Consider the following 5000-nt stretch of genomic DNA (forward strand, 5'->3'; position numbering starts at 1 on the left):
TCGAATCCTGCAACTACGCTCTTCGCCGGTGCTGAGGAGAAGTGGCCGGGCCCTTTTCTTCCGTGTCCCTAGCACGGATTTGTGTGCCCTCTCTCCACAGTAATAAAAAGCGCCGCTAGTCCTTTTTTTTTCAATTCGGACGTCCGGCACCACCAGATGTGAGCCAGTGGGGCGCCGTGATCGTATAGTGGAGAGTACTCTGCGTTGTGGCCGCAGCACCTCCGGTTCGAATCCGGGTCACGGCAGGCTTTTTGTTCACTGAGCTCCTTTCTGCCACCTCCATTTTTCGTACGGGTGCGGTGCCAGTTAAACTATACCAACAACGCAGGCAGCAGAGGCTGGCTTTCGGGGTCAACAAAGAAGGCTCGAAGCGCACGAGTCACTGATAGGGCCAAAAGAGCTAAAAGCCATCTTTGTTTGAGCCCGTCCAGAGTTTTTCTCGCGTCATGGACGAGAGAGCGTTGTCTTTCCATGCTGGCTAAAGAAATTTGAAGCTGCGAAGCTGGAAGCGCAAAGGCTGCAAACACAGACCATGACGAGGCGCGCTTCGTTCCACTGCACGCTGGCGGGTGGCCAGATTGACTCTGCTCTTGACACTCTAGTGTAGCTCTGCTGTGAGCAGAGCCCCCAAAAATACAGGTCACTCGCAAAGGTTCCACTCCACGGAAATCTTTAGTAAAAGGCGAAAGATTTATGCGCTGATGACGAGAAACTCGAGATGTGTCTCTATGCCCTTGGACCTGTGCGCTCACTGTGGTAAACCACTACGCTCACCAAGGGTAATCTAGGGTGCCGACACCTGACAACATGATTTTCGTCACCCCCCTCACCCCAAATGGGAGAAGTAAAAGTTATGAAAGTCCCTTCCCTCACCCAGTATTCACAAACCCAATCAAGGTAATGTCATCTCTTTTTTCATGCCCCCGTATTAGAGGCCAAAAAAAATATTAAATGAAATAAAGCGGTCCAAATAATGACCCACTGTAATGTGTAGCATTCAAGATATTGAGAGACTTTAGCTCGTGGCGGGTCAATCTGGTATTTCATGGAGTAGGGGCTCGTTTTGGCAAGTTGGGTGCAGTCGCGTGTGCTGGGAGCGAAGAACAGCAAGCGCAACTCTTCGTTAGTATGGTGGACAGTATCTCCCCCTGTCACGTGGAAGACCGGGGTTAGATTCCCCAACGAGGAGACCTAGTTCTTTGCTGCTGTTGAACGACTCATCCAAAAGCTTTTGTTGCAGACAGAGGTCACAGAAGGAGTTCTGCTTCGAGGTCAACCGCAGCCAAAAAACTGTGCGTTGGCCAGGAATCGAACCCGGGTCAACTTCTTGGAAGGCAGCTATGCTCACCACAATACCACCAACACGGGCCCTCGGTGCCAGATTTAAGCGGTCAGATAAGAATGCTCGAATCCGGGTCATGGCAGCCCTTTGTCGTTGAGCGACGGGGACGTCCAGCTTCTTTTTGCCAACTCACCCTTCAGTTGGATTTTGCGCCTGAAGCTCGGCGGCATCCTGTGCTGCCCGCCTCGAGACGAGAGCAGGCGGTCCACATGCAGGCGTAGTCGTGGCCGAGAGGTTAAGGCGATGGACTTGAAATCCATTGGGGTCTCCCCGCGCAGGTTGGAACCCTGCCGACTACGGTCGGGCATTCCCCCTTTTGCCTTTAGCTTTTTGCGACGGTGGTTTGGCCTTCGCTCTCTCTGACGTAATTGCGTGCGGCCTTTGTCCCGTAGCTCCTGTGGCAAGTGAGCTTCTGCTGGGCGGCTTGTGGAGAAAGTGTTCTTATATAAAAAGTAAGAGGCGCACAAGACACAAGAGCCTGGATAGCTCAGTCGGTAGAGCATCAGACTTTTAATCTGAGGGTCCAGGGTTCAAGTCCCTGTTCGGGCGAAGGGCCATCTTCTTGTTGTCGCCCTCAGCTTGCAGTCGTGCCGGTCCAGCTCTGCCGTGTGGCGGCGTACGCTTAAAGATCTGATAGAGTTCACATAGAGTGTTTGCTATGCTGCCCCTTCATGAATGTTTCGTTGCTTGTGGTGGGCTGTTTTCCCCTTTAGGAGTTTTATGCTAGGCGATTTCAGTAAAGCGGTAGCCAGTTCATTGTTTTTTCAGCCAACTTTGAGGTTGACAACGGGACAGAGGACGTCGGGGCCGCCGTAGTCGTGGCCGAGTGGTTAAGGCGATGGACTAGAAATCCATTGGGGTCTCCCCGCGCAGGTTCGAATCCTGCCGACTGCGCTCTTCGCCGGTGCTGAGGAGAAGTGGCCGGGCCCTTTTCTTCCGTGTCCCTAGCACGGATTTGTGTGCCCTCTCTCCACAGTAATAAAAAGTGCCGCTAGTCCTTTTTTTTTCAATTCGGACGGCCGGCACCACCAGATGTGAGCCAGTGGGGCGCCGTGATCGTATAGTGGAGAGTACTCTGCGTTGTGGCCGCAGCGAATCCGGGTCACGGCAGGCTTTTTGTTCACTGAGCTCCTTTCTGCCACCTCCATTTTTCGTACGGGTGCGGTGCCAGTTAAACTATACCAACAACGCAGGCAGCAGAGGCTGGCTTTCGGGGTCAACAAAGAAGGCTCGAAGCGCACGAGTCACTGATAGGGCCAAAAGAGCTAAAAGCCATCTTTGTTTGAGCCCGTCCAGAGTTTTTCTCGCGTCATGGACGAGAGAGCGTTGTCTTTCCATGCTGGCTAAAGAAATTTGAAGCTGCGAAGCTGGAAGCGCAAAGGCTGCAAACACAGACCATGACGAGGCGCGTTTCGTTCCACTGCACGCTGGCGGGTGGCCAGATTGACTCTGCTCTTGACACTCTAGTGTAGCTCTGCTGTGAGCAGAGCCCCCAAAAATACAGGTCACTCGCAAAGGTTCCACTCCACGGAAATCTTTAGTAAAAGGCGAAAGATTTATGCGCTGATGACGAGAAACTCGAGATGTGTCTCTATGCCCTTGGACCTGTGCGCTCACTGTGGTAAACCACTACGCTCACCAAGGGTAATCTAGGGTGCCGACACCTGACAACATGATTTTCGTCACCCCCCTCACCCCAAATGGGAGAAGTAAAAGTTATGAAAGTCCCTTCCCTCACCCAGTATTCACAAACCCGATCAAGGTAATGTCATCTCTTTTTTCATGCCCCCGTATTAGAGGCCAAAAAAAATATTAAATGAAATAAAGCGGTCCAAATAATGACCCACTGTAATGTGTAGCATTCAAGATATTGAGAGACTTTAGCTCGTGGCGGGTCAATCTGGTATTTCATGGAGTAGGGGCTCGTTTTGGCAAGTTGGGTGCAGTCGCGTGTGCTGGGAGCGAAGAACAGCAAGCGCAACTCTTCGTTAGTATGGTGGACAGTATCTCCCCCTGTCACGTGGAAGACCGGGGTTAGATTCCCCAACGAGGAGACCTAGTTCTTTGCTGCTGTTGAACGACTCATCCAAAAGCTTTTGGTGCAGACAGAGGTCACAGAAGGAGTTCTGCTTCGAGGTCAACCGCAGCCAAAAACTGTGCGTTGGCCAGGAATCGAACCCGGGTCAACTTCTTGGAAGGCAGCTATGCTCACCACAATACCACCAACACGGGCCCTCGGTGCCAGATTTAAGCGGTCAGATAAGAATGCTCGAATCCGGGTCATGGCAGCCCTTTGTCGTTGAGCGACGGGGACGTCCAGCTTCTTTTTGCCAACTCACCCTTCAGTTGGATTTTGCGCCTGAAGCTCGGCGGCATCCTGTGCTGCCCGCCTCGAGACGAGAGCAGGCGGTCCACATGCAGGCGTAGTCGTGGCCGAGAGGTTAAGGCGATGGACTTGAAATCCATTGGGGTCTCCCCGCGCAGGTTGGAACCCTGCCGACTACGGTCGGGCATTCCCCCTTTTTGCCTTTAGCTTTTTGCGACGGTGGTTTGGCCTTCGCTCTCTCTGACGTAATTGCGTGCGGCCTTTGTCCCGTAGCTCCTGTGGCAAGTGAGCTTCTGCTGGGCGGCTTGTGGAGAAAGTGTTCTTATATAAAAAGTAAGAGGCGCACAAAACACAAGAGCCTGGATAGCTCAGTCGGTAGAGCATCAGACTTTTAATCTGAGGGTCCAGGGTTCAAGTCCCTGTTCGAGCGAAGGGCCATCTTCTTGTTGTCGCCCTCAGCTTGCAGTCGTGCCGGTCCAGCTCTGCCGTGTGGCGGCGTACGCTTAAAGATCTGATAGAGTTCACATAGAGTGTTTGCTATGCTGCCCCTTCATGAATGTTTCGTTGCTTGTGGTGGGCTGTTTTCCCCTTTAGGAGTTTTATGCGAGGCGATTTCAGTAAAGCGGTAGCCAGTTCATTGTTTTTTCAGCCAACTTTGAGGTTGACAACGGGACAGAGGACGTCGGGGCCGCCGTAGTCGTGGCCGAGTGGTTAAGGCGATGGACTAGAAATCCATTGGGGTCTCCCCGCGCAGGTTCGAATCCTGCAGACTGCGCTCTTCGCCGGTGCTGAGGAGAAGTGGCTGGGCCCTTTTCTTCCGTGTCCCTAGCACGGATTTGTGTGCCCTCTCTCCACAGTAATAAAAAGTGCCGCTAGTCCTTTTTATTTCAATTCGGACGGCCGGCACCACCAGATGTGAGCCAGTGGGGCGCCGTGATCGTATAGTGGAGAGTACTCTGCGTTGTGGCCGCAGCGAATCCGGGTCACGGCAGGCTTTTTGTTCACTGAGCTCCTTTCTGCCACCTCCATTTTTCGTACGGGTGCGGTGCCAGTTAAACTATACCAACAACGCAGGCAGCAGAGGCTGGCTTTCGGGGTCAACAAAGAAGGCTCGAAGCGCACGAGTCACTGATAGGGCCAAAAGAGCTAAAAGCCATCTTTGTTTGAGCCCGTCCAGAGTTTTTCTCGCGTCATGGACGAGAGAGCGTTGTCTTTCCATGCTGGCTAAAGAAATTTGAAGCTGCGAAGCTGGAAGCGCAAAGGCTGCAAACACAGACCATGACGAGGCGCGTTTCGTTCCACTGCACGCTGGCGGGTGGCCAGATTGACTCT

At 52.9% G+C, this 5000-nt stretch overlaps 1 protein-coding gene and 6 non-coding genes across 7 annotated transcripts in view; 4 read left to right on the top strand and 3 right to left on the bottom strand.

Moving 5' to 3' along the window:
• The window catches only part of LOC141326018 (uncharacterized), a 301935-nt gene that overhangs the window by 92304 nt on the left and 204631 nt on the right, over positions 1–5000 (bottom strand). The window lies entirely within an intron of this gene.
• On the bottom strand, positions 606–720 carry LOC141327360 (U5 spliceosomal RNA). Its single transcript, XR_012354660.1, has one exon. It is a non-coding gene; the product is annotated as a U5 spliceosomal RNA (small nuclear RNA).
• trnas-uga (transfer RNA serine (anticodon UGA)) lies at positions 1560–1641 on the top strand. Its single transcript has one exon. It is a non-coding gene; the product is annotated as a tRNA-Ser (tRNA).
• trnak-uuu (transfer RNA lysine (anticodon UUU)) lies at positions 1819–1891 on the top strand. Its single transcript has one exon. It is a non-coding gene; the product is annotated as a tRNA-Lys (tRNA).
• trnas-aga (transfer RNA serine (anticodon AGA)) lies at positions 2155–2236 on the top strand. The gene has a single exon. It is a non-coding gene; the product is annotated as a tRNA-Ser (tRNA).
• LOC141327361 (U5 spliceosomal RNA) lies at positions 2813–2927 on the bottom strand. The gene has a single exon (XR_012354661.1). It is a non-coding gene; the product is annotated as a U5 spliceosomal RNA (small nuclear RNA).
• Positions 3766–3847, top strand: trnas-uga (transfer RNA serine (anticodon UGA)). The gene has a single exon. It is a non-coding gene; the product is annotated as a tRNA-Ser (tRNA).

Source organism: Garra rufa, chromosome 2 (assembly GCF_049309525.1).
Source record: "Garra rufa chromosome 2, GarRuf1.0, whole genome shotgun sequence".
NCBI lineage: Eukaryota > Metazoa > Chordata > Actinopteri > Cypriniformes > Cyprinidae > Garra > Garra rufa.